This window comes from Antennarius striatus, chromosome 14 (genome assembly GCF_040054535.1).
Source record: "Antennarius striatus isolate MH-2024 chromosome 14, ASM4005453v1, whole genome shotgun sequence".
Classification (NCBI taxonomy): domain Eukaryota; kingdom Metazoa; phylum Chordata; class Actinopteri; order Lophiiformes; family Antennariidae; genus Antennarius; species Antennarius striatus.
Window position 1 is genome coordinate 3,687,220 of NC_090789.1, and position 23,367 is coordinate 3,710,586.

The window sequence follows — 23,367 nt, forward strand, 5'->3', positions numbered from 1 at the left end:
GGATGTGTGTGTGCAGAGTTATGGAAATCTGTTTTCACCTGTAGAGCCGCTCGTAGAGAGAACGTTAAATATTTAATGAAGCTCTGAAGGAAATACCCTTAAAAATGAAGCCGAGTGAAAATTCTTTCTTTTAAACAGGATTTGAGACCGTCTTCTCCTCTCGTCCAATCAAAACCTATCAAATTCTCCTTTAAGCCAATCATTTTTGGGATTTCAAAATCTGGAATTTCCTTTAATCCGGAAGCAGACTCAGCCCAACATGAAACAGCTTTCATGAATAATGGCGAAAATTTAAAGTAAATTTTTGAAAAGATTGGAAACAGTTTCAAAGCCAGTAGAATAATTTGAGTTGTTCATTCAGCAAAAAAAAATTAAATACATTCAGTATTTTTGGTTTCACCAATGTGGGAAATTATAGCACTAAGCTTTGGAATAATTCTATGCTAAAATTATTGTATTAAATTAAAAGAAAATATTTTTTTAACGAATATTCTGAGACACAAACGGGCGCTGACATATCCGACCATCGTCCTGCAGTTCCGCTTTCTGCCACAGCCTCCGCGGGGGGCAGCACCGGTGCGTTCACACAGCTCAAACACTCTTCTTGTTGTTTGTTGTTGTCTCTGTCTGTTAGCGTCTCAGAGTGTCATACTTTACTGTTTATCATGAATGATAAAGCAAAGACTAGTGAAGATAGTGGTAGTGGTGACAATAACTTCTCCCTAACTTTCTCCTCCTTCACTCTAAAGGTACGCTACATACTACATGCTACATACTACATGCTACATACTACATGCTACATACTACATGCTACATACTACATGCTACATGCTAAAGTACCATAGTGGCTGGAATCTAAAGAGGCAAACAATTATCCACGTATCTGCGTCACAGAAACACATTAGCAAGAAAAATAAGAACAGTACCCAAAATATTTATACGTTTATTAATATATTTATTTATACCTGCTGTCAGTCACAACCCAACTTCACTGCACAACTGGTTGGTTCAGAAAACTTGTGGAGAGTTCCTTGAAGTGTTTTATTCTCCTCCTCCTCAAGGATTAAATTATAAGGAGTAAAAGTTTACCTTAATAAACTAATCTGAATTCAAAAACAATCACATCGATCACTAGTGACCCTTAACGATAGATATGAGAACTCTAGATTTTAATATGATTTAATGTTGTTGTTCTTGGAAGATTGCACATTTTTATTCTCATTTACATGTGCTTTTAACAGTTTTCTAGCGATTTTCTATATGTATATATATACAGTATGTACACACACACACACACACACACACACACACACATATATATATGTATATAAACAGGGGATCAGGGCTCCTGGAACTCAGATGAAAGTTCTCCTCAAAGGGTTGAAGTGCTGCTGGTGGTGATCAAGTGCTGCAGAGAGCATTCCTGCGGTTTGACACCTCCCGCTTCCTTCCACACCCACCCCTGTACGCCATAAAAATATCAGAGAGATGCAGGCTCCTGCCCACAGCGAAGAAAGTGAAGTAAAGAGTTTGGAGGGTTGTGGCCTCTTTTCCAACAATCACACATGCAGTAACACATGTACACATGACACACATGTGTTGTGTTTCCTGTATTATGAACAGAAATGACTGCAGCTTCTCATTAGCATGACGATGTACCGGATCAGAGGAAATGTTGTTCGGGTATCCATGCTCTATCTTTTACAGAGGGAGCACACGAGGACGATGGTGACACCTCAGCTGACTGCCAGCTGTGTGACTACCCAGTGCAGATGAAAGGGTCCCAAACACTAAACGAATAAACCCTCTTAAAAATCCATGCGGAACATTTTAGAGCAATTTCAGATCAATTGTTTGATCCCAGACTAAGATGGTTGGCATGGTTCAGTGAAGATGCCACTCCAGATCGGACGTAGCATCCCTAAAGCTCAGCTGTAATGTTCTGCAGTAGGTTGACCCTTGTATCCTTAGCTTCACCTTCCGTCCTGGCCTCATGCATGACATTATATTCAGCAGTGACTATCAAAACATGTTAGATAACGCTGAAGCAGGCTAACAAACTCAACTAAGTAGATCCTCCAACCATCACTCAGGTTTCCAGCCTTGCTTTCCTGCAGGAACTCAGTGCTCAAAACACAACCAGACTTTAGCAAGACATGACTTGATACAGCAAGGCCCTCCTTTTGTTCAGTGTGATACTAAAGAACATGCTGGATTTTATTTATAAAGCTGCAGCCTCAAGCTATTTAGTGTAGCTTAGCATAAAATGCTATAAACTTCTATAAATGTTGATTATTCATTTTGGATTCCCTGCAGAAATCTGCATTCTACCTTGTTGTCCTGCTTCTCTCACTGGAGTTGGTCAGTTCTAGCAATTCAGACTCATATTCACGTTTCATATGACACAGCTGCTGAACATTACAACAACGTAGTTGCGCTTTGCGGGTTTCTAGAAGCTGCTATGAAGTGACACTTTAATCTGACAAATTCCTCCGGACGATATTCAGCTTGGCATAACTATTAACTCCCATCTGTTCTTTACAAACGCTTACAAAAGGATGCATCAGATATGCAGTTATGACAGACTGAATGTTTTGTGCAGTTGAAGTGTGTGTGTGTGGCTATATGTACATACGTTAATGGCTGTGTGTGTGGGTCGATCACCACAGAAGACGTTAAGCCAAACGAAAAATATGACCAGCCCGAGGAGAGACGAGTGTTTGTGTTTGTGTTTGTGTGTTTTGGGCGTCTGACATCAACTTGTGCAAAACTTTTCCGTTTCTTTTAAGTAGCGTAAAAAATGAGCTGCGAAACACAGAAGGAATGACGCAACACAATACGCTGCTGGGACTTAACAAAAAATATATATAATGAGGTGATAGATGTAATTTGTGTCCCCGGGGAGGTTTGTTATTTGTTATTTTTGTTCTGTTTTGTTTTGAGATCAATAATTTTATCAGCTTAAAATTTTGTGAATTCGTTTTTTTGTAATTTGCTTCACATTTTTCTACCTCATGGTTTCAAAATTCAGTGCCAATGCAGGAAGTAATTGGCCCTATATGTGGGAAGCAGGATGGGAGTGGAAGCCAGTGAGGTGGAAAGGTATTCCACATGTCTGACACGTCTGGCAGGAGACTATATTTCACTTCCTCACAATGTCTGCACTAATGTATAATTTTACTCTTTTTTTTTCTTTTACTTAAACAATTATGTTATTAATAAAAACATTAAAATTAACAGTTTGTTTTTTATATTGTACTGTTTGCAAAACTAAATCCTTGCGTATGCTTCTACCGTATATTCTATTCTATTCTATTCTATTCTATTCTATTCTATTCTATTCTATTCTATTCTATTATTACTTTTTGGATGCATAAACGTCATGTTGGGATGCACAAATTTTTCTTGAAGTGCATCCCAGGGATGCACTACTTTTTAAAAAAACCATCTCGTATTGGTCGAGAAAACGAGCACTTGATTTAATTAACAATATACATCCAAAGCTTGTGCTAAGAGGCCATCTGATTGGCTGCTGCTGGCCTGGCATTGGAAATGTTGTTAGTCTTTTAGTTTGTTTCGACATCCTTCACCCACGCTCTGTAGGTGTAGGGAGAGAAGAAGCCGTTGAACAATGGACGTGTTCAGCGAGACAATCTATCGAATCATTTTGGTGCAGATTAATCTGCTTTCCTCTTTCAGTTCCTGTTGAATTATGTTTGAACGTGAGGCGCCGCCTTCCGTTCTGGTCAGACGCTGGTATTCTAATTTGATTTAACGGTATTACATATTTAGGCGCCCATGCACGCCTGCTTGAGGAGATTTCAAGCTGCCTTGCACCTTCGGATTAGTGGCATTATATTTACATTACAGAGACATTAGATTTTCTTATGTGGCGTTCAGTGGCAGTGATAAAAAGCCATTTTTGAATATATGCGCTCTGTTATCCCCAAATCAATCAGCTGATTTCCATTTTTGCACGGGAATACAAGCCGTCCAATATTTATTCAGGTCAGGCCGTCGTGTTTTCACACATGCTATGAATTCATTTTGAGAGGAAATGTGCTCATATATCTATCTTAAGTGTGCTGCACACACACACACACACACACACATACACAGACACACCATAATGGAATTTTATAGCAGTTCTGTGCTGGCTAATTGTTGTGTTTGGCTGCCTTCTCAGAGTGTGAGCAGGCAGGTGGCAGGTTATGCTTTATTTTTCTGCAAATCTAAACAACGTAAAGTGTTGGAGACAGGCAACTTCCCCCAATTGAGCAGCCTGCAAAAGTCAGTGAACCACAAAAGCTTTATTGCTTGTTAGGGAAGAGAAGGAGGAAGGGGTGGAGGTGAGGGAGAGGGGTGGAGAGCGAGAGAAAATAAGCGAAAGAGTGAGAGATGAAAATAGACAGCGGTAGTGTTTGTGTTTGTTTTTAAGGAATCGGATTCTCCTTCCAATTCCAGGCCGAAGCAGAGGCGTTCGGATCCCCCAGAGGCAGAGGCGATGTCCACTTCACTCACTTGGTGGATGAATCGTCGAGGTCAAAGGTCATCATCTGGATAGTTTAAGGTACTTGGGAACGTCCCCTCTAGCGTTGACTGAGGTCATAAAGTGTGGCCACCCCTAATCTCCTCTGCGTCGCCACCGTCATCTGGCTGTTGGACAGCGAGTCTCTTTTTTGAGATAAATAACCAGGAAAGTTAAAACAAACTGAAGCGAGTTTGGTTAGTTTATTAAATATTGTTGGATTTATTTTCACTGACTTAAAAGTTTAATTTTCCGCAAAAATCTAACTTTCATGGATGAATGAATTATGGGTTATACATCCTTAACATAATCTAAAACTAGATTAAGAGTTTGTAGACACCTGATTTCCTCCTCATAGAAAAAAAAAACTGGAATAATTACTCAGACAAACCATTAAAATGCACAGAAAATAACCTAAAAACCTTGTTTCAACCAGCTAATGACAAATCGAGCCTCCGTGGTGCTTTATCTGATGCAATTTTACGTTCTCCCACTGTGTTAATAACATGAAGTTTATGGAGTGTGCTCAGTAATTAAATAATGTAGGATGACTTTCAGGTGAACGCAGGCGATTTTTCTTCATGCGTTCTGCATCACGGCCCTCTGGTGGCGTTAATGGGATACAGATGGCGGCCAGAGGTTGGCCGCCAGGCGGTCGGCGCTGCAGACTGAGACCAGCGGGGAGTGTCCTGAAACTTGTTCACCACATTACTGTGCCCCACATGCCATGCCTGGGGCCAATAAGTGTGTCAGTGTGTGCATGTGTGTGTGTGTGTGCGTCATTAATAGACAGACAATGAGACTGCTCTCTCAAACAACCCCATAATGGAGTAAATAAAAAGGATCCATGCCTTGATGAATGTTCTTTGTAACCCGACATCAAACGGTGACAGAGAAGTGTGGTAAATTTATGAGCGACCTTTTCAACTTCATTTTGGTTTTATTCATATTTGTAGAGGATAAACATTGAGGACAGTGATTGATTAAACGTCCTTAGAGGTGACCAAAAGCCCCCTGCCTCCCCCTCTCTGATAAAATGACTGAAATACTAACAAATATGAAAAAACCCATCATCTATAAAACACTTTTTCCTTCAGAGGTTCATAAAAATGCCTCGATAGATAAGATGTTAATAAGGCAGCCTGCTGGACAGATGGCACCTCCACCACCCCTTGTGTTTGAATAGCAGTATAGGTACTAATTTAATACGTGGATGTGTGCCTATGTGTGGACACACAAATGTGCATGATTATATAAATGGACATTAGTATTTGTGAGAAGCTCTGGAGTGAGGGCAGAACAAGTCAGAACATGTGGAATTTTGCAGGTTCAGTCTGGACAATTCTGGAGAAGTGTTACCTCTCAATCCGACTTTTCTCCCTGAGGCTGTCTCAGTATCAAACATTCTCCTCGTAAGAAGTAGGACATTGGAAGTGGATGCTGAAGAATTACTGACCAGTATACTTGCACTGGAGTATCTGGGTAGAACAGGCCGTCCCATTGGGCCACATGGTGACATCCCTCCAGTGAAGAGGTTTGCACATTGCATTAAATATAGTTTGTTTGTCACTGAGTTGATAGAAAGTCACAGTTAGACTGAGTGAAGAGCACACATCAACGTCAGACAGTTTGGTGTTGATCTTTAAAAATCAGGGTTTTCTTTTTTGTTATTTGGTGCAAAAGTAGCTTATCTGCTCTATGGTCCATCGTCTTCTATTTCTTTCTGAAAAGAATGTACCTGGTATAAATTTCTGACTATTGGGGCATTATTATCACTAAATAAAAGTATTCTTCAAATAAAAACAAATCACTGTAATGGATAAAACTTTGCATCATGAGACAATGTTTTTGCTCTCCTCACTGAAGGTAACTCCAGTCTTCCACAGTCTCTCTCCTATTTCATGCAACCTCCATGGCCTGGAGCCGGGCTAGACCATTAAAATATATTACCAGAGAAACATCTGTTGGGTAGAAGGCATTAAATACAAACAACTCTGCAGTAAAAGAGCCAATTTATCTTGAATCCAGAGTGTCTCAGTCACGGGACAAAAGTTCCAGCAACAGAACACTCCTTAATTACTAACCTACAACTTCCACAAGTTAGCTTGAGATTATCCAGACTGGGAACATATTGGGTAGATTTTGAGGCAAATTCTGAATCCGGAGCCTTTTAGAGAGCTTCTGTCATTTTTACCAAGAGAAATTGTTGCAGTTTGACGAAGTTACAGCTGCATGAATGCTTCTTTCTGTTGTTAAAAAGGTTTGTATGCAGTCTCTCTTGGTATCTGCAATCCCAAATTGTTCCATGGTGTTTTATGGAGGCTTGATGTTTACTTGCTGTGTTGACTCGGTGTTTTGAGAAGGGCTCTCGGTGGGAGGGCACCTAGATTGGGATGCTGGGAGGTGGGGGAAGAAGCCTTTTGATTAATCATACAAATCCCCCACAGAATGCTCCGGGGGACTGATGGGATGTGACGTTTCAAAAGATCTTTGGGTCAGAGAACCTTTGAACTTTGACCCTTGAACTGTGGCTCTTTGCTGAGGCCAGAGACAAAGGAGGGTGATCGAAAGTCACACCTCCTGGACTCTGTAGAAGAAATCAGCAGAATCCCAGGTGAGAAAAATTGAAATTAGTTCTAATTAGCTCCATGCGGTAGGAAAGATGGAACTGGGTTGCGGCAGCGATGGTATCCTTTTAAATGAGATAAACGCTAATATTAAAAAAAAAGAAAGAAATCAATTTATTTAGAGGTATTATCACACTAGAAGGGTAAGAAGATGTTACCCAGCGTGAGTTTAAAAAAAACCCAATAAATTGTTCACTTGATGAAGAAAAGCAATTTAGAATTCTGTGTTATCAGGTCAGAGAAATGGAGTTCACACTCTGTCATTTGCTCTTTAATCATCATCATCAGGATCATATTTTTTAATTGGTGTGTTGATGGGGACAATTAAAATATATCCAAATTGCAAATACCATGCCTGTTAATTGGGGATGTTAGAACCCCTGAATAAATAAAGAGGAGAAAATGAGAGAGGGTGAGACGTTCAGGGTTGGCAGCCCTCCGGTTTGATTAGCTATTAGCCTCCAGTGATGGGAGACGCAGTCGGAGCGACGCTCCTTTGGATTACAGCACAAGAGAGGGCCGGAAAATCATCTCCCCAAATTTCTCTCCAATCTCCCCAGCCAATACCCGACTCCTCGGGGTGCTGATTTGGCTTGTCGCTTCTTCACTGCCTCCATTCTGCAATCAGAGAAATGAGAAAAAAAACAAAAACAACAACAACAAAAAAAGAAACAACCATGCAGAAACATAATAAGTATAGGAGTGGTTCGAGGCTTTACAATACCGACGAGCTTGTTGAAATGGTTTTGGAGGACAAACCGCTTTTCACACTAGGCGTGATTTTCATGCAGAGAAGGCAAACAGCTAAATCCACTGAATAGATGAGTTTTTAGGACCCACGTCTGATAATACCCACCTTGTAAACAACATTTTTATGACGCCAAGAACCTTGTGTTGACTTAATAAAGCTTCTTTTTGGAATACTTGGCAGACAGACACTGCAGGTCAAACAACAAAACGCTACAAGCCTACTTTCAGGAAAACACTTAACTTTCTCTAAAGACTCCGGTTCAAAGGACAGAGACACCCTGGTGATGCATCCTTGGAAAACTCTTCGCTCTGAACTCCCTGAATGAGAAATAAATTAAGCTTCAGGGTGTCGCTGGAGTATCAATGAAGCCCATGTCGTGGAAACCTGAATGGAAATATGTTGCAGATAAATTTTATTGCGACAGACAAGTGAAAATGAGAACATGCTCGGTGATTCACAAATGATGCATCGACACTGACAACACCTGAAGGAAATCTCGGGCTTGTGATCCGGTCCAGGATTAATTTTTTGGCACTCTTTACTCCACAAGAAGTGGAGTGTTGAGCACAACAGCTGGCAGTTCATGCCCCCTGCTATTTTCTCTCCAACACACCCCTAATTTCTTTTCGGCTCCCCCTCCGCTGCTTTCATGCTTGACTTGCGGCAGCTTTTGTCCAGCAACAGAGGTCGTCACCGAGGGGGGGTGGGTTGGAGTGACATGATGGTGGTGGTGGTGGTGGTGGTGGTGGGGCCCAATAGAGAGCCTGTGCCGTAAGATGGTAGGGAGGAGGTCTCAAGTCTTTCACTTGTGCAATCAATAAACCCGAGTGTTCATTCTATCCCTGTTCTCTTCTTCGGTCTCCTCCCTCTTTCCATCCCTTCAACAAAACCCCAAACGCAAGAGGAGCACCTTAGAGACCGCGATATGCCAAGGCAAATTAAACGGAGGCCCAATCACTGCTCCCCGCAGAAGGCCTGGTGTGCATCGTGTTTTGCATGTGTTTGTGTGCGACACAATAGCCTGAGGGCTACACGGCTGACCATCCATCGTCAGGACCCCCTGCTGGTTCAGGGTTAAACCTGCCAAACACCACTCATGAAAACAAAGTGAAGCAGGGAGTTTCATCCTTTTCTGTTATATCCAGACAGATATTGAGATTACCGTTTTGACTTTTAGTGTGTTTCCACAATGTTCGAACTCTTCAGCCCCGGCAGAGTCATCAGCCACCACCACCACCAGTAACATCCTTACATTCTTTACATTTTCTTTATACTGTTTATCCTCTGTATTATGATTTCATCCTGAGTGGGCCGTCACTGTCCGAAAGTTTCTTGGACATCCATCCAGGTGTTGAGTTTGGAGTGAAGCTGCTGATCCACATCCATTCCTTGAATGTCTTTAAAACTGGTCAAAGACAAGCCCGACTATGCCGGGGGTTGGGGGGAAGCCAGACAGAGGAAGTGGCTGGCCGTTTGTTGCCTGCTTTCGTTGGGGAGTGTTAAAGTGAAATGAGATTGTAAAAATGCCTGTCTTAACAGGGAACGGCAGAATGTGCAGCTATTAAACACGAGCAGCCAGGTACACACATGCAAAGCAGCACACGCACACACACACACACACACACACACACATACACACAACAACGCCGAAAACGCAGATTGCATGCAAATGGCAGACGCACACTTTCTAATCAGACTTTACACCCCCCCGTCCTTCCTCCCCCTCCCACAGCAGGCTGGCCACGTGCTTCGTCCCCACAGCAATGTGGTTAATTCTGCCATCGACAGCCAGCGCTGTGTGCTAAGCCGTTACTAGATGGTGAAAATTGATTAGTGTGCAGAGGACTCACCCATGGTAATTAAGTTAGAGCTCAATCAGCTAATTATAAAGCATGTGATGCATGTGTGTATGTGTGTGTGTATGCATGCATATGTTTACACAAATGCACACTGATGGGAGGATATTGGCAAACATTACATCTGCAGACATGTTGGTATACACATTTATGCCCAGACGTGTCTGCGTCTCACCTGGTCACGTGACCGAAGGAAACAATTCCTATAGGGGCAGCGCTCACATCATTTCCATATCCCAACAGTATATTCAATATATATCAAACCACCAATCCCTCTTCTTCCTCGCCCTCCTCTCTCTCCTTCCTTCCTTCTGCTCAGACCTCGCTGTCCATCTCTGGTGTTTTAAGCCAATCAGCCAGGCGTTCCACACATCCCTAATGAGCTCACAGGGGATGTGACTTGAATGCGGTGACAAGCGCCCACAACCCCCCCCCCCCCCAAAAAAAAATCAACATCCAGCTGCTGGCGTCTAATTGTCAAGTAAGAGGGAAATTATAGTAATATGGCGGATGCTGTGGGATCCAGGCTGTACACACATTCTCTCTCTCACACACAATTAAACCTGAAATGTTCTCACTGGATAATGAAAATGCAAAATTATTTAGATTGTTCAAAATTGCACTGAGCATCTTTTTTGTTACGTAACACTGTTCAGATGTTGTTCTGCAAGACCACTGGATATGTAGTGACTTCCTATAATAAAATTAATGTCACCTCTGGCAAGCAGGTCATGTTTTCTCTCATGTCTGGGTGTCTGTTTGCAAAATTATGCGAAAACTATTCCACCAAAATATGTGGAGGAGTCAAGCGAATACCCATCAACTTCGGTGTGGAACCAGACAAAGGGGTGGATTCAGGAATTTTTTAATAACTTTCCCAAGTATTGCACAATAAGACATTTTGTTGGCAATGCCACACAACATTTTGAAAATGATCTGAGGGGGCGATCTTTATTCTTTTAATTCTCTATGATAAGATTGAGACAGACTTGTGTTGTTCGTCAGCGTTGGCGCAGGGAATTAATTTTTAACTTCGCTCAAACCCAGACCCGACATTCGTTTACCGCGTTAGTCTCTCTGCCTGGCTTCATTATGGCCCCTTTCTTCCTGTTGGATGCAGGCTACGAGTGTACCGGTTGTTATAGCAACACAGTCATAATTTATCATAACCAAGTGGCTAATATGCCTATAAGCACTCTGTGATCTTTGACCCAACACTCACTGACTGAAACACTTAATATTCCCATTCCATTGTCGGCTAATTCTCCCCCTCTCTCTCGCTCACCGGCTCTTGTTAAATGCATGTAATTGCCTAATTCAACATGCATTAGAAATGTAGTGTTTAAGTAATCATCTCAGATAAGATTGGGATAACATTTCAATTACCTTGTTGTTGCATTATCTTTGCTGCAATATACATAACAATTAAATAATCAGTGCAGCCTGACAGTAACAGCTGTTGGTGTATACGCAGCATGTAAGCCCATAAATCTCATTTTATTGAATGCCTTTCTGATTTTGCTTTTCCACTGAGAAATAAAATAGCAGCAGTTTGAGTTGTAGGAACTGGGAATCAACTTTTCTGTGTAAGCAGGCAGATTAAATCATGTCATTTATTCACATGCAAACAGTCAAAATTGAGAAAAAGCCATTAATGAAAGAAGAATATGTTGAATAATCTTTAGAAGAAATGAAATGATTTGGACATAGTTGATGGATATCAATGATTTCCTGGTGTATTGAGATGATGTTTTCCCGTCCTGACTTGTAACCGCATGGATGACTTGCAGAAACAGTGGCAGCTGTTTCCCATTTAGGACGGTTGCTTTAAAGATGTTAAGGTCGCCGCTTCTACGCTTTTCCTTCCTTAACAACACATTAACTAGAAAATACAGTATGTGTCCAAGAACACAGATGTACCTGGTTCTGAAAGATTTTGGATGGACCATAACCTCTGTTATTACACACATTATACTATTTAGCAATTGTCTTTTAAGCAACAGCTCTTCCTGGGATGCCCAACCAATTGGTGGTTAACCTATCTTAATGGTGCTGGATTAGGAGGCGAACTAGGGTTGATCTTCATCCTTCTGGAAGTCTTGGTCCTGTACACAGCGCCTTAGATTGTATGTGATAGGTATAAACCAATGCAGACCAGGAAAACCCAACAAGACCTACAGCTTTGGAGATATTCTGCCTCAGTTTGGACAATATCAAAGTCGCTCACATCCCTAAACTCGATCATGGGGCGGCAGTGGCTCAGCGGTAGAGCAGATGTCTTGAAGACAGATCGCCCAGCCATCGATGGATCGATTCCCGCTCCCGCCAGAACATCTCCGGAGTGTGAGCTGACGGTGGGAGGCATCAGATCACCTCCCAGCCACTGCCGAGGCGTCCTTGAGCAAGGCGCCGTCCCCCCTACGAGCGGCTCTATTGGGGCGCACTCCAGGAAGCTGCTGCCCGTCACTCTGCCTCCCGATGTACAGCTTGATGTTGTGTACTGTGTACTAACTGCATACTTACAGGCCCCCTTGTGTGCTTCTTCTTCTTCTTCATGTTTCCTGCTTCCATCAAGACCTTCAAGGAGAAAACATTTCCTTTACCGTCTAACACATCCCACCCACTGAAGGATCGCATAGAAAAACATGAATAAAGTTTCACAATGAGTCTTATTGATCGCTAGGTGAATGGAATTGTGTATGCGTATTGTTGTTGCTAAGCTAACAGAAAGTCTGCCTAGCAGTTCTTTCCTCTCTTCACATCTACATCCATAGATGGACCATGGGGAAATATTTCAGTCGGACATCCCCTTACTTTGAAAGTTGTTTTTATGCCTCAGGCTGATAGGAATCAGAAACTATTCAGTTGAAACTTTCACAGTAAGCATGACATTTGGAATATTTACAAGGGGAAACACTAACCTTCTTATGTCTAACTGGTATGAAGTCTGTAAGGAAGTTGAATTTTTCACCTTTTATATGTCGTTTGAAACAAAAAACCTCATAATCAGGATTTTCTAATCCATCATCAGAGCCTAAGCTGTGCAAAAATGTGTCTCTTACTACTGTGTTTCTGAGAGAATAATGTGATTTCACACAATGATAATGAAATCAAGGACATTTAGAGCGCTCGCAAAGCATCAGGCAAAAATAGATAAAACATCATTAGCTTTATTGCTGCGTTGTTTACGGAGAACAATGAAGAATTCATGAGGATGATCATTAAATCAACAAGACTTACAAATGACGATTAATAAGGAAGCAGAGTGGGATATCCCAGAGATGAGGATATGTAGATGTTGCTAGCTTTTTATTTTTACATAATTAATTTACATAATTTACTGTGATGTTTTTTTTTACTGCTGTTTTAAAGCTGGTCTTTCATGAATCTTTGTGTATGCGGAGCTTAATGAGCAAAAAACCCCTGAAATAAACATGAAGTTAGTTTAGCAATAAGGCATAAAATCACATCAAGTTCAAGATTCAATAAAATGTCACTAAATTGTTACAGTTTATACGCAGCTATGACTTTTTTTTTTTACTTACAGCACAGCAAAACACTCTTGATAGAGACACAGAGCAGTTTGTGGGTCCGACCACAGACTTATATTTGGATCAGGGAAACCACAACGTCTTCATTTTCAACTGTCATTTCATCACATGCAGCCTGGTAAGAGGCGAGCAGCTCGATCTATCTCATCTCTTTTCATCTGATTTTCCTCTTCTCAGATTCAGTTTCTCTCATTCTCTCACCTTTAAATAAACACTCCCTCACTTGTTATTTTTGTCTCTCAGTAGCTTGTTTCTCTCTCATCTGCTTTTTTTTTTTCTGATTTCCTCCACAGCCCGTCTTTTCTTCCCTCGGGTTCTCGTTCTCGTTTCCATCTCACCGGGCCTTGCTCCTCGATATTCTTCTTCTTCATCTGCAGCTGCGTCTGAATTGAGCTGAGCATATCAGCCTCAGGAGCAGCCTTAAAAAGAAGAAGAAAAAAGGACTATTCTCATGAGTGGAGGGGCCTGAGGGTTCATCAGTTACTAGACAGCAAGCATGGCAGGCCTTCCCATTGAAACCTTTAGTTCTCTAAACTCTTAACCTTCTTTTTTTTAAATAACTTTTTTGGGGGGTTTTCAGTGTTAAAGTCCAACGACCAGACCAGATAAACTTCTGGAAAACACACATTCTGTTTTACCAAGCAAGCTTTTAGCAATAATTGCTCTCACTTTGGTGCACATACCTGGAGCCTGATGCGGATCAGCAATAAATACACAACTCTTGAACATGAGGATTTTCAAAGTGAATGAGAGATGGGGAGAGAAAGAGGGAGGGAGGGAGGAATGCGTATCTAGTGATCCCATGATTCGCTTGCAGACAAACCCTCTGTAGCTCTTCAGCGCCGGCACAATGAACACTCTATCGAGGAGCTAACCAGCCATGTCAAGCCATCGCCTGTCTGATTAAAGGGCAAGAAAAAGGGGCTTTATCTGCTAATGATTGGGGGGAGAACAAAACTTGTTCTGTTTCTGACTGGTGTGACTTGGAGGAGGACTTTTCTGTGGAGATTTCAGTTATGCAGAAGAGAAAATGTCAATGTTTGACCCAACGTTTGGGTGGAAGGATACCGTGGCTTATCCAGGCAAGGGTCAGTGAGCCCAAGAAAAGTCAATATCAGATATGGAGATGTATTCAGGCATTCAGGCTTAAGCAAACATGTTAGTGCAGACACAATAAACACAAACATGACACTGCTCATACACACACAAAACCCTCCTAAGCATGAGCATTCTGTTTCTCCCGCCAAAATCTGTCTATCTATGCCCTTAATGATCTCAGAATTATCACATGCTAACAGCTAACGTGAGGGCAACAGTTTTTTGAAGCCTTGGAACTTAACTTAAAAAGTGAACATGGAGCAGGAAGCAATAAAGTGGCTACAGTAATGCAGATATAAATGTGAAGAGTAGATTAAAGTCCCTGTTAACATAATGAGGCCTCTTGTTCTTCAGATGGACTGCAGAATTGTAGCTTGTCATTTGCCATCGACTAAAATGCCGTCTGTTCAGTGTATAAGTCTCCCTCCCATCGTGAAGTTCCCCCCACCCATTTATCAAAAGTAATTATCCTTTCTTTTTTTTACTTACCTGTATTTTCTTTGTACATAATTACCATTAAACCAACCTGAATAGTGTCTCTTTTACCGTCTGTGCCTTCATGAATGCATCTAATGTTAGCATAAAACCCTTTAATGCAGTACTGGGGACGCTTCTTTGAAAGCGTAGCTTTTCAAGCCTCCAATTACTTCACAATGAAAGGTGCGACTGTCTCTTAGAAAAAACCCATCAGTTTACTAAAGGTACCTAGGAGGAGCATGAAATATCCAAAGTCGATTAGAACAGCTTTGCGTTATGCTCAGCATTAAAATGATAATGTACAGGTTGTAAAATAGTATGAATACTGGACAGAAGTCAGGGGGTGCAATTTCCACCACGTCCTGCTTAATACACTACGTACCTGCCTGTTGCAAATCTTTTTTTCTAAACAAGAATGTAATGGAGCTCACCTCCGCAGGAGTCTGGTGCCCTCATTCATCTTGATGAGTGGGTTGCATGAACCATAAAAAAGGAAACCTAACATTTAAGTTTGTTATTATTATTATTATTATTATTATTATTAATTACATGATGTAACATAAGCTTCAAGCATCTGTTCGCTCCATTTTCTCTCATGCATACTAAGAAAATCCACCAACTCTCAGGACACACTGTCTCATGGTGGTCATAATTCTCTCACACACACACTCACACACACACACATGCAAGCCTTCTCAAAATAACTTAGAGCAATGCTATTTCATGATATTTTATGATGATGGTCAGTGAGGATCAAACGAGATGTATTTGTATTCATGCGTATCGAGTGTGTCTCAGTCGTGCCTGTAGCGTAACATTTCCCGTTAGCTTCTGCGTCTGTAAGTAGCATGTCGAGAGAGACCCAAAACAAAGGCAGTTTCAGAAAGCCTGTCGGCCATTGGGCTGCTGTGATAGCCATAGCAGATGTATAAACACTCCTCAGACTTCCCACTGAGTGCTAAAGTCACACTAGCATGTGAGTAATGATACAACATTGGAAGCTACAAGACGTCTGTGGGCTAAAGATTGATTCGGCAAGGTTGGAAAGTGTGGGATGGATTAGAGGATCATTAGGACGAAGGCGATTTTTCTCTCAAGAGTGTAATTAAAATGTGGGCCTGATTTGAATGCAAGCAACAAGTAACAAACGTGCACGGAAATGGCTTCATCCAACAAATGAACTTGGACTTGTCAGCCAGAGGAACACAAACCGTGATAATGATCCTGTCAATCAAAGATGTGCAAAAACAATCTGGATGTGTTATAAGTTGCTAGAATAATCATCTTTACTGCGCTTCCTTCTTACCGCACAATGTAAGTGATGTATGATGTCTATTTGCTTTGCACCAGCTGCCGTCAGCATACATCAAACTCTCTGACGACAAACTTGCTTTATTCCCTGACGCTGGGAACTGCTTGATGATTCCTGCATTGCTGAATAAAACCAAATTATATCACTCTCTTTTGGAAACCCCTGACAAGACAGCTCGGTTTCCCGGTTATGTCATGGAAACTAGAAGCAGTATTCCCATGATAGACGTGATAATCACCAGAAAAGATTCCTCTATGGCAGTATTTGGAATCACATTGGTATCATTATCAGAAACTAACAAAAAAAATTTTCATTTCCTTTAGGACTGGACCAATTTCTACAGCCTAACTTATCGTACATCCAGAAATGAACAAATGAAAGATCTGCAAAATGGAATGGGTTGTTTGTTTTATGCTTTTTCCAGAAGGAGAAGGCCGTCAGACATGACCGTTATTCTTATAAGGGTCACCTACTGCAGCTTGAAGTCAACCTTATCTGAATATCTCAGTATTCATTGACTTGTTGAAAAAGAGCTCACGTCTCCTGGTGGTGGTTTTGAGGTTTTGGGGACCACGTGTCCCTACAGTCCCCGGTCAGTGGGTGTATATGGTGAATGAAGCAATAGGGTGCTATATTTTACATGCTGTGCCACGGGAGAAAGTTTTTGTGATGAACAGTGAAGGCGATTTGCATTTGAAACAGTCTTGCCCTGCCCCCTTTTCTGCCTCCGTGGCCCCAGGGTAATGCTCCCTTGTCCTTGTGATGCGGGCCTGTGCACCTGTGGATTATGCACGCACACATACACACACACACACACACACACACACACACACACACACACACACACACACACACACACACACACACACACACACACACACACACACACACACATACACTAGGGTCCAGCTGCGGGCTGAAGTGGACCGCTCAGTTTAGCTAAGCTAGCAGTCCAGGCTTTGTAGGCATAATGATGTGGAAATGACCATCTGTGATCCCCTGTCTGTCTGGGACAGGACAGACATAGAGGAGAGGAACCTCTCTCCCTCTTCGTTTGAGGTAACCCAACCTATGTGGCCTACAAGATGCCCGTCAAATATACGTCTCTCTAATAATATTAGATTTAGATGATCACTATATGTGTCATGTAACGATTCCTGCTAAATAAATCCTCTGTCAGCACCTGGGTAACCCCATCTGCCTTTGGTTGGTTACCCATGCCCTATTAATTTCATGAGGGAGAGTGTCGCATGAAGATGCCGCTGTTGTTTGTGCATTACTGTCAATTTCTGAAATCACTTCAACCCATTTTAACTGGAAATTGCTAGGAATACGACAAGTAATGATTTTCACATTCATTCAAAAAGATTTCAAGATTACCCACTTTGGAAATCTAATAAGCTTAGCAGCTAATTTTAAATTAATGTAATGAGAAGTTTATTGAATCCTATTTTGCAAATGACTGTATTACATTAAATGACAGCTTTGACAGGACTACGTTTGGCACAATGGGACCTGGTGGAATCTATCAAAGCCATTAATAGACCAGCTCTCCTGTCTGTACCGTCAAAAGGAAAACATTCATTTGAATTGAAACAGTCTGTGTGTCAGGCGCTTGTACTTTTCCTCAGCGACAGTAATGAAATTCAGGGTACAACTACATTCTGCCTGTTGTCTAGGTGCCAGGTAATCCGGCGCTCGGGGCACTTAACCATTTAGGGCATTGGCGCTGCGCCTGTGCAAGGACTCTCCTCTTAACATCTTGGCATTTGCTGCCACTTGATGAAGTCAAAACATGAAACCTGGCATCTCAAGACGGCTTTTCTGCTGCAGTCTATTTAAAGAGAGATTTTTCACATTTCATTCACATAAACAGGGATAAATAAGCTGACCTTGGCCTTTCCTCCTGAATCTGTAGAACTTTCCATCTATCACATCTCATCTTCTATATTCCCTCGCTTTTTAAATGTAGCTGGCAAGTTGTAGATTTTTTTAAATAATACACTCTTTTACTCTCACATACTCTTAAGCAACAGAATCCTTTACCACTGGCCTTTAAGCTCTGTCAATGGAAGAAGAGCCTATTCAGTTGGTTTTTTCTTTCTCAAAATGCTTGTCTGTTGGTGTAAATTCTCAGTCATCCGGGTCAGGGTAATCCTTGAAGGCTGGTTCTGAAACAACCGGACTTATGTTAAGCGTTTGACGATGTTTCAACTCTCATCCACAAGGCCTCTAACAAACTGGCAGAGAGTTTAAGGTTGGCTGTTGGATATCAACTTAGCCAGGCATCTCAAAATATTAGAATATTTCATGAAACCAGGCAAAAATAGTCAGTTTCAGTCTATATATCTGTACTAAATGTATTTATCTATAGAGCTGTGTCAAAGAATTTTGATCCATTATCCAGCATTCCATTTCACCCTTATTGTGAATCAAAAATTGTTTGAATCACCTTGGCAGGAAGTCTGGAAACCGTCAATGATCTGAGTTGCATTCAACAAAAAGCTTTGCTTTGGAGACACAAAATTCAATTCAAGGCAGGTACAGGATGAGGTAGTCTCTTGTCTTTTTCACTTTCTCTGGTATTATTTTGGAGCACTTATCGAGAGAAGCAGGGATTCTAATGGCGCTGTAGTTTAAGCCGCCTTCAGTCAACTGGTCTTAATCTGTTGAGTCCTGCTCAATACTCCTCTGGGACAGAAAGCCAGATCAGGTTTCACTTATTGGAGCTTTCATGGTAACAAGAATACCAACTGTTCAAAAGAGATTTCCAAGAACAACTCTCTCTCTTGCTAACATTAAAATCTTTTACATTCCCAGAGATATTTACATCCACAAACGCCCCGGTGCTTGTTCAGGGGTCCATATTTGTGTCCGAACTTGCTGTTAACATCCTGTGGAATCAGCTAATGTATGCCAGAACAGCTGTGCTGAAGAGATGGATTTTTACTCATGTCTAGGAGGCTCAAAAGTCAGACTGCTGGATTATTTCTGCTTTAATGTTCTATGCACCGTGGCCTTACCAAGTGTATATGAAGTGTAGAGTTCTTATTGCGGTCATGCACGAAAAGCCGCCGCTTCAGATCTAAATGAGGTCTGATGTGTATCGGCTTACACTTCCTGCCTACAGCCCAGCAAGTCATCCAACCCCCAACCTAATCCTGGACCCGAAAAGCCTCACACACACACTGTCTTTAGGGAGGGTCACAGGTCACGAATCATTCATGCAAGACACAAGCAAGAACCGTTTATGTCTGATGAAGAACCACCGAGAGAGCGTTTCTGGAAGGCTGATGCCCAAATTGAAGGCAACCAAAAGGAAGCTGGCAGAGCGAGGTTGATGAATGAAAAGTTAAAATATGTGTGTGTTCCCTTCACTAAATGCTCCAAGTCATTTACATCTGCCCACATTGGTTCGTCACAAAGACCAATGAAGCTGAATGTGGGCGTGTCAGCAGGACAATGCAGGCCAGAGTCCATTTATCTCCATACGTCAACAGGACTGGTAGAGGACAGGCTTTGACTCACTACATTCTGGTCACTTTAAAGAGTCTGCTTCACCAGACATGAGTTAATGGGCTACTGATGGACATGCTAAGGCAGGTGTTGTTTTTGTTAGACAGAAAGCTGAAGGCTATTCCCTGACGTAAAGCTGCAGTATGTACAAAGCACTGAGTTTGGGCTAGGATCAAGTTAGGAATTTAAAAAAAAACCTCTTTATTTTATTTGTTTCCTGGCATTCAATCTTGAGAGTAGCTGTAACCCAGTTTAAGGGTGTTTTAGTTGGAACAAGTACAAGAAAACTGTCAGTATATGTATGAGTAATAACATTAGCACGCCGTATCTCACATATACCGCATGGCTGATGGGTCATGGGATTAAATCCAATCATCACAGTCAATCGAACAGTTACGCAACACAATAAAAACTCAATCTGAGATGAAACGAGGAAACTGCCAAGACAATTTGCTAACAAAGACCTGCTGAGACTTACAGACACTGATTTTCAACAGAGAGAGCAATTAGTGTTCAAAAGGCTCCAATTAAAATGACTCCCTTTGATCAGCAGAGGGAATAGGAGTTGTGCGCGCACGCCATCTGCGACGGCGTCGTCAGATCAATCTGAAATGAAATAATTATGGCAAATTAATGGATGTAAAAGGCACCTATTGATACACTGAGGATGATTTCATGTGTCTAATTGGGAGAGAGGAGACAATGTACCCGAAAAGAGAGACAAAAGATAGATAGATAGATAGATAGATAGATAGATAGATAGATAGATAGATAGATAGATAGATAGATAGATAGATAGATAGATAGATAGATAGATAGATACAATAGATAGATACAAGAATTTGTAAAGGTTCAATCAATTCATTCATTATGGATTCAAGAGAGGCCGCGATGCTTTCAAATCATCCCCAATATGGCCGCGATCAAAACTAACAATCACAAATCAAATTTGGACCCAATAACTGTCAAGCGGGGTAGATTAATGAAGGCAATACAAGTCCTTTGACGTGGAATGATAGCACGCGAGGGCAAGCGCTAGAGAATGTGCTCATATCTACTTTGGAAAACAAAAGAAAAATACAGCAGCTGCCAGGGAGCGTTATTGGGTTGTATATTTCTGCTTCACCTGAAAGCTGTGTGACAGTCCTGGTCGATATTCAAATGCAGACACTCAAGCATCCTGTGAGGAAGAAAAAAGGGAATAACTGAATAGCTAATGCACCTGACAGTGGTGTTGACTTGTTTTGTTGCCTGTTTTAGACTGAGGAAAAGAAATCTCACAAATATGGATGAAAACTGTTTGGGAAACATTGAATTTAGGCCAAAACTGAGGCGTTCAGCGAGGGGAGAAATTGGCAAATTAGACTAGATTTGTACAGCGTATTTAAATTTAATATATTCCTGTTATTTCTGATCAAATCACTCCAGTTTCAGATTCCTGTGCCTCCAATTCCTGGAATTTGCTTTCCTTTCCCTCCTCCTCAGCAGAAACGAACACCTGCAGACTGAACAGGTGTGACGATCCTGAAGGAGAAAAAACAGGCTTTTGCGTGCTCCCTCCAAGGAAACCCAAAAACCCTGAGTAACTGAGGTGTTAATTAAAACGAAAAGGCAGAACGTTAAAGCGGTGACGCCTGCTCTCCCCCCTCAAGTTCAGCCTGGCTTGGCAGCCGGGACAGGAGGTTCATGCTAATTGTCATCGCCTTTCATTTCGCCGAGGCACGTCAGAATCCTCAGCGGAGGCTAATTTTTAAGTTTTCCTCTGAGTATAGTCAGTCTGTCCCGTTTTCTTTCTTTCTTTCTTTTTGTCGTGTCAAAAATGTTTATTTCATCTGTTTCCATCTCAATGTCTCAAAAAAAACCCCCCAACAAAAACAAAAGGCCTTGATTATCATGAAATTCTAGTGAAATTCCAATAAGATGTTAAGTTTTTAACTTGTAAAAACATCAAAATCTGCTCGGATGTCTAGAAACACAGTAATTGTTCACCTGCAGCTTCCTTATTTTTAATTATTCTCTTCAGTGCATCGTTTCCCAACCAGAAATTGAAGCATATATAATGGAGTTATGGCAGAAGTGACGTATTCAGATTATTCAAGTGCTTCATATGGTCAAGCCCAGCACGACTGTCAAATCATGAAAAATGATCTTGAAATGATCTGATTTTTTATTATATTTATGAAATCAATTCGTTTTTCTGCTTGTCTTAGACAGTTTACCATTTAAAAAGTTTTTCTTTAACATTCCTGCTTTCCTTATTGTATTTCTGGACCATCTTTTTTTCCCAACGTAGGGGGATCAGGATTAAAGGATTTTATTTTATTTCTTTTTTGTGGTTTTATGTTATTTTGCTTATTTTATTATGTTTTATATTATTTTAATTTATTTTATTTTATCCCGGCTGTGAACATGTGGGCCTGTGGTGGACCGACCTACCCACGGTCACGTTTTCCTGCTGACATCATCGTCTCCAGCTGAAGCAGCCACCACATCCTCCAACGTCATCCTCTCCTCCTGTCTGCATGTCAATAATTTGAATACTTGGATGAACAAAAAGAGTCACACACACACACACACACACACACACACACACACACACACACACACACACACACACACACAAACACACACACACACACACACACACACACACAGTTGAGTAATGGCGCTCTATCATTACCGGAGTGGGAGGTGAGTGTATGTGTTTGTGTGCATGTGTGTGTGTGAGGGGGAGTTGACTCACACACACACACACACACACACACACACACACACACACACACACACACACACACACACACACACACACACACACACACACACACACACACACACACACACACACACACACACACACACACTCAGCACACAGCTTCATTTCATTTCATTGGGAGTACACAAAAGAGGGATAAAGATGGACAGATTTCATATAGATGTGTAAGAACACACACACAAAGACACTCACACACACGCATTCAGTGTGTCCCTGTGCAGTTAAAATGTGGCTGTCACATACACACATACACACACACACACACACCCCTCCCTGACTGCCTCCAGTTTACTCTAAGCTCATGTTTTCCTTTGTGGCTTGTTTGAAAGGGATGAGGTCTGCTTCACTATCCTCCCAGGAGCACGTCTGTGTTGTGGTCCACCATCCATAGTGTGTGTGTACGTACGTGTGCGTGTGTGTGTGTGTGCGTGTGTGTGTGTGTGTGTGTGTGTGTGCGCACGCATCATTTAACTGGGTAAAAACATTACCTCAAATGATTCAGAGCTTTGAAGTGTGTTAAATCTGCTCCATTCTCGGTCAACTTTGAGGAACAGCCAGTCGACAGGATGCGTCATTTAGTCCTCGTGTGTGTGTTTCTAAATTAAAACACAATGGACGTGGACTCCAAATGTCGTGACTCGATATATTTTGGGAAAGTTTCCCTCAGGCTGTTAAACGTGTGTCCAAATGAGGCTCAGTTTCATGCCTTTAACCATCTGGTCAGCTCCTCGCCAACAACACGACGGCGGCTTTCTAAATGTGTGTTGGATCAAACGGTTCAGAGTCAAAGGTGTTCTTGAATATGTGTGTGTGTGTGTGTGTGTGTGTGTGTGTGTGTGTGTGTGTGTGTGTGTGTCATTTTGTATGTCCTCTGTAAT

The 23,367-nt window shown here is 41.6% G+C and overlaps 1 long non-coding RNA gene across 1 annotated transcript; it reads left to right on the forward strand.

The window, feature by feature from the left end:
* Positions 1 to 616: 616 nt before the first annotated feature.
* LOC137607626 (uncharacterized) lies at positions 617 to 14,939 on the forward strand. Its single transcript, XR_011038003.1, has 4 exons — positions 617 to 749; positions 4,465 to 4,570; positions 13,310 to 13,431; positions 13,607 to 14,939. It is a non-coding gene; the product is annotated as an uncharacterized lncRNA (long non-coding RNA).
* Positions 14,940 to 23,367: the final 8,428 nt, after the last annotated feature.